We start from the raw sequence: 10,160 nt of genomic DNA on the forward strand, positions 1-10,160 counted from the left end.
TGTGCAGTGTCGCTAAAGACCAGTGACTTCCGATTTAATAAATCGAACAGCAGTTTGAAATATGCGTTGGGACCATATTGACACACGAGGAGAGAACAAGTAGATTTTTTTTAAATGCTGATTAGATATGCAAATAATGACATGAATAATAAAATAATTTCAAAGCAAAGAATTTAACACGTGTGCATGTTATAATTAATGCACGCGAAAAGTCTGTTCCCTGCAGGTAGAGTATGAAGGATATTAGCTAAAATATTGAGAATATATAAATACACTGGTGAAGTTTTCTTGTCCCCCAACAAGAATCAGCAACATAGACAATGGAAGAGAGATAATTGAGTCCATGCCGCGGTTACTGACGCTTTTCTAATTAGCTAAAATGAAATAAATTGTACTTTGAGAAGCGAAAACAAAAAAAATATCCAAATGGAGTTGTCGGGGGGGGGGGGGGGTGGAAAAAATGAGACCGTCCCTGGGTGGGCTCGAACCACCAACCTTTCGGTTAACAGCCGAACGCGCTAACCGATTGCGCCACAGAGACTGTCTGCCAGCCGCAACGCGTCTGTGTTGCCTGAGTAAATATAATCCTGCCTCTTTGGCGTGTAAGCGCTCTGCGTAGAACGATAAATGTGTAGAAATAAAAAGGAGACGCCTTTCAACGGGCTGTCGTTTTAACCGCTGCGTGTGCACGTTAACACCTTCGGTGCTGGTCTGGAGGGCTCGCGGGGGGGGGGCGGGGGGGAGTTTTTTAAAAAACAGATCTCAGATTCCTGCAGTGGGGTGCAGTAATGATTCGCACGTATTCTGAAGACAAAATCCTGGGTTTGGAGGAATCAACAAATAAAATGAATAATCAGATCATCAGCCTGTTTTTCAGCCCCTGAATAGCTGTTTTGTTAAAAGACATTAATGCTGCTCTCTGTTCTGTGTGAAGAAGGTAATGTAGCAGATAAAACCCACGTGTTTACATTCGCACGATTGTAAATATGAACTGGGTGCTCATTAACACTCCTAACAGCAAACTGTGTAATACTGAACCCAACAGCAGGAGAAAATCTTTGCTGCCCTTAACTCATTATTTGTGTATATTGCTTGCGTGGGTTTCGCCCCAACACAAAGATGTGCAGGGTAGCGCTAAATTGCCCCTTAATTGGAAAAAATTAATTAGGTACCCTAAATTTATTTTTAAGCAAAATGTTTTTTTAATGTGTGTATATTGCAATGTTTATTTTCTTTTTAATCCAGAATACAAGACACGGTTGCACAGCAGATTATTTGGAATGAAGTGAATGGGGAACATTGCCGGAGCCTTTGCCCCGGAGCTCGTGCCTCTGTTGCTACATTTATATTTTGAAAATGCAACATGAATGGAAGTAACATAAATGTTTGCAAGAACATGGTGTGCCTGCAATTCCAATGCTGGGGGGGGGGGGGGGGGAAGTTGCAGTGAGATTGTTTTCTTTTGTATTAATTTCCCGAGGCATCAAATGGTTAACAGGAAACCAGCAAAAGGCCGGTTGCAGCTGTCAATCAGCCGGCGGCTGCAGACGGATCAGGTTGCTCAGCTGATGTAAATGAATCTGCCTGTTGGGGGAGGGGAGATAATTGGCTGAATGGTAAAGGTAATAGATTCCGCGAGGCTGCAGCCTGAAAAACGCATCTGCAATCAGTTTCTCATTGTAATTACCCATTCCGGATTGGGACCGAAAAGCACCGTATCTCCTGATTCTCTTTTTAAATGCAACAAGCTTGCACAAATTGATTGATCGCTGATAATGGGTGGAGGGTAAAGGCACAAATTGATTGATCGCTGATAATGGGTGGAGGATAAAGCTACAAAATAATGTCCCGAACCATTACTGTCAGGACGGGCACGATTCCGTGCACTGGCACAAGTGAAAAATAAAAAAACGCGGAATAATTGGTAGATCCCCCCCCGCCCCCCCCCCCCCCCCCCCCCCCAGAAGTGGGTGCTTTAATACTCGCCATGGTCTGCAGTCGCCTTAATCGGAATTTCAGTTTGGAATAATCGGGGCGCCGTTTGTATTCTGTCCGAATTTCTGATTTCCTGTCTGCTTTGGTGAAAATGTGACTTGATTTTTTGGGGGCATAGTTTTTGCATTTTTAGCTTTATTGACATTCTGATCTGAGCCACGTGAACCATGTGTGCGTAGATCTGTGAATGGTCACAATGCAGCCTAATGTATTGCCAGTTTAAATATCTTGCCTCAACAGGAACATAAGGGTTGAATTTAACCCCCCCCCCTACCCGACCCGACCCAACCCATGTTCAATTTCTGTTCAGGCACCAGGCATTTTGCCACTTGCAAGCGGCATCATGAATCGTCATCATGGCTGCACCGGTGAGTCTTGTTGGACCTCGCGCTGAACCTCAAAATACCTGTGATTTGTAAACAAAAATATAAAGATCGTTTCATTACGAGGCACACACCCTTTGCATCTGGGCACAAACAACCTCGACATCACCATGACTTCTTACTACCTACGATTAAAAGACGCCAGTCATCAACCTCCCAACTACAGAATAAAACCTTTGCGCCAAGTTTTTTTTAAAATCCAAACCAGCATAAAAATGCATCTTAAATAATTATGTGAATAGAATCTAACTAGAGAGGAGAGCGGCTGGTAGCTGACGATTTCCCATTGGAAAGTTAATTTTACCTGATTGCAAAGAAGGAATGTTGTACTCCATCCTGTGTGATTTTGTTCAGCAGGCTCCCCCGGAGTTTATTTGAGATTCCTCTTTTCTGTCTGGTCCCAGGAAAGCTCCGCCAGACAGCCATCTCCACACCTTTAATATGCCACCATTTAAACAAAAAAACTACCTCATGTGGAATAAAGAGGGTGAAATGTTTAGCCCTCCTGTTTTACAATATCTCGCTCCCTCCACACCTTCCCAACGTCTAATACATTAGACTCTAATATACTCTAATAATAAATCCTAATAGTTTGCAACCCCGCTAAGACTAGGTGACGCCACCAATTTCGACATCAATTCTGGAAAAATGGCGTAGCATTTTTTTTTTTAAACCCCATCAAGGAATAACCAAACCGGCAACTCGGAAAGGGAAATGAGTTTTGTTTTAGTCACATGGAAACATGTTGTTTCCTGACATTTCAGTTAGAAGTTGCGCTTAGGAAATAAACAAACCGGTGTCGAAGGCCCCAAGAGGTGGGCCCCATCAAGTGTTCTGTGTACGTGATCTGGGTTTATGTGGGCTCAAGGATTCCAGAGCCCTGTGAGGGTGGGCTGGTAATCTGCGAGTTTTGTGAATTTTCAGGGGCAATTGTTGGCAGTTTACGAGGTTAATGGCTGCCCAATTTATTACAAATTGACACCAATGAGTTAAGGGAAGTAGTGTTCTCTATATTTCTGCATTGCAAACCAACGCGAGGGAAACATCTCTGCATTATTTTCTCAAACGGCGGAAAATTAAAACATGCTGATATTCACAGGTGTATTAAAGTGGATCTTGATGCCATTTGACCCCTGCAGTCATATAGTACAGGTGGAAGCCATTCGGCCCATCCACCCTGGCAGTTTTTTTAAAGAAGTATTCAATTTGCCCAATTCCCCTACCAAACCCTGTAACTTTCAAACACCTATCCATATTCTCATTTTATTCCATATTCTGTTTCCACCACGATTTCGGGTGATACATTCCAGATGGTGACAACGAGATGAGTTAGACGAGAAACAGCTTCATCTCCCCTGACTGTTTATTTGTCAATTATCTACAAACTGGGTCATCTGGTTACAGACCTTTCTATTGGTGAAGACTGTTCTTTAATATAGAGTAAAAATGTCTCTGTGGAAGAGATCCTCGAGGTTAATACCAATTCCCTTCATCCCTGTTCAAATTGTGGATTAAATTGAAAACCACTGTAACTAATCGCTCTTCGAGTTGCAGGTCAGATTATCTATTAATTTAAACAGGAAATCGCCTTAAACATTGGGATTTTTCTCACGGACTGCAGATATTGATTTTGTTTGCAAGGTTCCGAGAAGAAAACTGCAGGAAATGTTGGCTATGCTAGTTTGTTGTGCTGTGACCAAGTTTCAAAAGCAATTTCCCCCTGTTGAGGGAACATTTTTGACCACAGAAATCCAGAGTTTCTGGCGTTCATTGTTCTGTATGTGTGGTCTGCACTTCACCAAGTTCCATGTCACCCGGAAAATATCTACGGGCCTTGCGGGCGCTGTACCCTTGAGATAAAGTGTTTGGAACAGATAGTGTCCCTCTTCCTCGGTAATAAGAGGCGTTTTGCCATTGCTTTTATACAATCTAAATCTCTCTTAGCTTTAGGTTGTCGAGTATACTCCGTGTACCAGGACACGACTATGTGTCGGGCAATGATTAGAAAGATAGGACTGGCGTTTACATAGCGCCTTTCCCGTCCTCGGGAAATAGTTTTGAAGTGCTGCCACGCAAGCAACAAGACAGCCGAACCGTGCACAGCAGGATCCCACAAATACCAATGTAATAATAACCCGATAATTTGATTTGGAACCAGCGTTGTTACTTAGGTTGGGAATTTGCCATTGAGCTAAATCGGCTTGGCTCAATAGACCAGGTTATTTATTTGACTGCTGCACTCAGACACAACCAGCCGTCACAAACTGGGCTGGAGTTAACTGCGGGCCTATCCTGGTCAGGTTGGATTTGCCCGCGCCGTAATTCTGTTGAAACGAATCGGTTGTTTAGCTATGAGAAGTTTAGTTGGGTTACGGATTGAGCAATAAAAATACCCTGAAGGCGATCAGAAGAAAACAAACTGCAGGAAATTCTCAGCAAGTCCTGCAGCATCTGCAGAGAGAGAGGCAGAATGAATCTTTCAGGTTAGTCACAGATTGAAATGGCAAAGTTCCCCCTCCGGAGAGGATTTCCAGTTTCCCAGCAGTCGTTGTTGTTGGACATTGGTTGGGTTTGTATTATCAGAGCAATAGCTATGATGGGGGTGGGGTTAATAGTTGCAATTGAAACCGAATTGGTTGGGTGTTTCTGTTGGCTCGGAGCATGGTTGCATTGGATTGTGTCATTAATCAGAAGCAATAGTCCACCAATACTGTAGTGCCAACCATTATTACAATTTGCACCAACAGGTCTGGGTAGGTGTCTGCACATTTCTCCTGCCGTCACCAATTTATCCTTTCAACAGGTTCTTCTGTACCTCTCCCTCCCCCTGATTGCTCTTAAATGTTTCTGTGCTATTCCATTGTCTCTATTAACTGGAGTTTCTTTTTGCGTCTTCGTGCATACAATTATAATAATTAAAGAGCTGTTTAACTTTTCAACAGGTAATTTCCCGCCTTTAATTGGGGAATAACAAATCACATCCACCATTTATTTTCATAGCCACTTTAACATCTTTGCTAATCGATTTCGCTCAAATGCTATTTGCAAGAAGCTTGTAATTAGCGCTATCTCGGTTGTGTGAAATAATATGTGCAAAGCATTCGCCTTGTAATCTGCTCGGAGATGACAGAGAACTAAGAGAGCAGTGTTGCTAATGCTTTGCCGGTCCAATGATCGACCTTCACTTCTCACCTTACACCCCCCACCCCCCCAAAAAAAACCCAAAGCGGGAGCTCCGGACCTCTCCGACTTGGTATTCCCCACGCTTTCTTTCTGACTGAATCCTTTGAACTGTTGCTTTGGAGAAAAGAACTGTCTGCGCCACCCAAGGCGGTTTGGATTATGTTTTTCTCAATCCCACGCAAACCCCTGCCTAACTGCAGTAAACCTCGCAGCAGACAGGTCAGAGGGTCCTGCAACTTGCACTAAGGACCCGTCTTTTCAGCACGATCATTTAAATAATTGCCCCAGATTTTTTGCATTATCCGATTTCAGATGAACTTTCCTCTGATGTGAACATAATCAAGCGGCCTGGGGTATTCAAGAGTTGCAAATTTCAGATATTTGACTCTCCGCCTGTACAATTTGACCCTGATTCTGTGTTGGTGGATTTAAGCACACTTCGTTGAGGAATCTAACATCCCAAACTAGTGGAATAATTTGTACCTTGACTGGTATATCTGGTAATTAAAGATGATCTCATTGGAAAGACGGGCCCTATTGTTTACTGTAGGGCACAGTTCCACTGATACGCTATAACCCTCAACACCATCTAGCATTTCTACCCTTTCCCAAAATTGGTCTCGTGTCATAACCTGGAGGTGTCGGGAATAAAGAAACACCCGGACAGAGAGGGATAGGGATGGGGGGGGGGGGGGTGATTAGCACTGCTGCCTCACAGCGCCAGGGAGGTTCAGTTCCAGTCTTGGGTCACTGTCTGTGCACGTCCTCCCCGTGTCTGCGTGGGTTTCCTCCGGGTGCTCTGGTTTCTTTCCACAGTCCAAAGATGTGCAGGTTCGGTGGATTGGCCATGATAAATTGCCCTCAAGTGTCCGAAGAAATGCAGATGGGTTCCGGGGATAGGGTAGGGGGATGGGCCTAGGTAGGATGCTCTATCAGAAGGTAGGTGCAGACTCGATGGGAATTGTCTCCTCTGCACTCGAAGGATTCTAATTCTTTGCCAAACCCTCCAAATGTTCAATATTACACAATGGTTTTCGCGACCATTGAGGTGTCTCTCGGTATCTGTATCATATGTCAATAGCAAAATAAGTTGAACATTTCCTCGCCAGAACCAAATTCCTGTGACTATTCTTTTAAAATGATATAAAATGTAGAAATGAGTGAGATGGAGTCCTAGGTCCCCGATTGATTTTAAACTTTAAACAGGCAACCAGAGATGATAGGTTGTAACTGGATTTGTCAGACCTACATTTTATTCTACCTGGAGTTTGGTATATAACATTCAGACCTTTCCAAAGCATTGAGACATTGATACTATCGGCAAAGGTTTCACTCTCAACAGATTTCACCGTTCCACATTTGGAAATGATAACGTTGTTTTTTTGCATGTAGTTTTATTAATCTGTTAATTTGTCTCATTTTCCTTTGGCTGTTTGCAAATGCCGGAAATTTTTATATTGGCCGAGTTTATTGCGTGGGTGCATATGAGTTTTCAGATTGGCGCCCGAGTCGACATGACAAACTGTTTTGCTTTAATTATTCTTGTCTTTTTGAAAGTTCTTATCAATAAAAATGACAACATAATCGGTCTGTCATTTGCATATCAGAGGCTAAGGAGATGGAAGCTAGTCCCCAGATTGCCATCTCGCTTTGCAGTTTCTGTCTGAGCCCCTGTGGAGCATCAACTCTTGCTCGCTGTGTGCACCACGCAGCCCCTAATTCAGCTGCTCGCGCGAGAGGAGAGATTCCCTCACGAGATGCGCAAAACTCACCTGCGAATCGATGGGGCTCGGACGCTGAAACGTACGCGAACAAACCGGCATACATTTCAAAAGGTGCACTGCCGGTAAAAGGGGCGAGCCCACAGATTGCATGGAGCCCCCAATGAAACAATAGGAATGTGTGTTGAAATTGAATGGGCTCCTAAGGTAAAAGCAAATGACTGCGGATGCTGGGATCTTAAACCAAACCAGAAAATACAGGACAATCTCAGCAGGCCTGACAGCATCTCTGGAGACAGACGTGAGCAACGTTTCGAGTCTGGATGACTCTGTGTCAAAGCTAGGATGGATTATTTTCAGTGTGTAGAGTCCGCCTGACCCTTTTGCTATGTAACACTGCACTGCCTCGAAACTGCACAGCCTCAAAACCCTTCACTCCAGTGGAACTGGATCAAGAATTGAACCAATGCCAAGTTCAGATGTCAGGAATCCGTACATCCGAAACAGGAAGCTTCAAATACGAGAATATTTTATCTCAATAAAGTAGAGGACGTGCTGGAAATGCAACACTGGTCTGTGAGCTTGTGAAAGAGAAACGGATGGAATTTCCCATCCTAATTGCAATATATTGTTTGTTCAGGAATAACGACTGGGTTCCCCCCCCCCCCCCCATTCTTTGACCACACAAGCAGACATAATTAGATACCAATAACTTGTGGGAGGTCAGGTAATACCAGAGTTAGGGATCTTGATCCGTGAACTTCCCAGAGCCTCATGTTCTTGTACTTAGTCAATGTTGTCCTCTACAAATATTCTGATGTCGGGTATTTGATTTACCAACACGTAATAGGCCATCTTATCTCGGTGTTTGGAACATATGCATTAATTAATTTTTGTTTACAATAAACACATGAATTCGGATAAACAACCCACGCTCGGATCCTTGTCATGAATCCCTTTCATCTGGACATCTGAAATCTCCAGAATCAATCCAGAGGCGGCCAACCGCTCTAAACCATAGAGGCGTGAACGATCATCTTCAGACATTTGAGGGTCCCAAGGCACGGACAACCTTTATAGATACATTTTTAAAATTACTATTCCTTTAAGATATTGCTATCTTTACGTTTTCTCTCATCTTCAATAACAATGAAGTACATGTACCACAGTTACTAAATCGGAATTAATTGTTATATTGTTAGAATCGAATGTTTGATCTGTCTCCAGCAAATGATTTCCTCTCTACCTTTTCTTACTCAAGAAGATGATAATTTCCAAAGTCTGTTTTAAATCTGCCACCCTTGATCGTGAAGCTATTACCTCTCGTTCTAGATTGCTCCACAAGAGGAAGCTTCCGCTCTATGTCTACTTTGTCCATACCCTTTATCATCTTCTCTGCCTCAATTAGATCTCATCTCATTCTTCTAACCTCGAGAGAGTATAGGCCTAAACTGCTCAACCTCTCTTGGAATAGAATCATAGAATCACTATGGCGCAGGAGGCCATTCGGCCCATCGAGTCTGCACTGACCCCCCCCCCCTCCCCCACACTCCCAAAGAACACTCTATCCAGACCCACAATCCATCCTATCCCCGTAACCCAATGACCCCACCTAACCTTTCGAACTCTTAGGGGCAATTTAGCGTGGCCAATCCACCTAAGCTGCACATATTTGGACAGGGAGGAAACCCACGCAGACACTGGGAGAAAGTGCAAACTCCACATAGACAGTGACTCAAGGCCAGAAGTGAACCCGGGTCCCTGGAGCTGTGAGTCAGCAGTGCTAACCACTGTGCAACCGTGCAGCCCACGACAACCCCCTAATCTCTAGAAGCAATGTAGTGAAGGTAGCTATATGCAGCTGTGTCCAGCTATATTCTCCAGGTGAATTTCCATTGACAGGCGACCTTTGGAAATTAAATGAAGATGCCGTGGCTTCAGACTTCATAGTTGACTGTACTGTGAAGTCTATATGAACCTTTCGATTTTATAGCAGTTTAAGCAAAACTCAATGTAATTTCTGAAAATATCAACTCAATGTTTGGCACTATAAAAGCCAAGATTGATCTCCATCAAACCAATTGGCTTTGAATACTCAGGCTTATAAACATTTGCCACGACTCCAAATATCATTCAGAGAAGGTTAACCAGACTCATACCAGGAATGGGTGGGCTGTCTTATGGGGAAAGGTTGGACAGACTAGGCTTGTATCCACTGGCGTTTAGAAGAGTAAGAAGAGACTTGATTGAAACATATGAGATCCTGAGGGGTATCGGCAGGGTGGATATGGATGGAATCGTTCCTCTTGTTGGGGGAATTTAGAACTAGGAGCCATTGTTCTAATAAACGTGGTCGCCCATTAAAATGGAGATGAGGCGATCGTTTTTAATAGAGGGTCGGGAGTCTTTGAGACTCTTTCTGAAAAAGCTGTGGAAGCAACGTCTTTGACTATTTTGAAGGGAGCTAGATTTTGAGTAGGTAATGGGGGGGGGGGGGGGGGGGGTAGGAAGGAAGCAGATTTGACGTTACTATCGGATTAGCGATAATTCTAGAGCAGGTTCGAGGGAATGAATGGTCTACTCCTGCTCCTTGTTCATGTATTCCTTGTTTGTAAGAGATTCAGTGTTCTCGAGATTCCAAAGACATAGATTGGCCATTCAATGCCAACGTTTACCTGTCCTTCGCATCAGAAATCTATCTCTTATCACAACTCGCTTTTCCGATAAGACGAAAATGTTCTCAGGGACCCAAAAAGAATCAGAGACGTTCTCCCCGGGGTTCTGACCAACATTTATTCCTCTCTCAACTTCTAAACCAGGTGATGTGACCACTCGTTTCCTTACTGATTGTTGGAACTTGCTTTTTGCAAATGGGCTC

The 10,160-nt window shown here is 43.6% G+C and overlaps 1 non-coding gene across 1 annotated transcript; it reads right to left on the reverse strand.

Moving 5' to 3' along the window:
• Nucleotides 1-467: 467 nt before the first annotated feature.
• On the reverse strand, nt 468-541 carry trnan-guu (transfer RNA asparagine (anticodon GUU)). The gene has a single exon. It is a non-coding gene; the product is annotated as a tRNA-Asn (tRNA).
• Between the last annotated feature and the right edge of the window lie 9,619 nt (nt 542-10,160).

The sequence above is a fragment of the Scyliorhinus torazame genome, chromosome 21 (genome assembly GCF_047496885.1).
Source record: "Scyliorhinus torazame isolate Kashiwa2021f chromosome 21, sScyTor2.1, whole genome shotgun sequence".
In the NCBI taxonomy this organism is placed as follows: domain Eukaryota; kingdom Metazoa; phylum Chordata; class Chondrichthyes; order Carcharhiniformes; family Scyliorhinidae; genus Scyliorhinus; species Scyliorhinus torazame.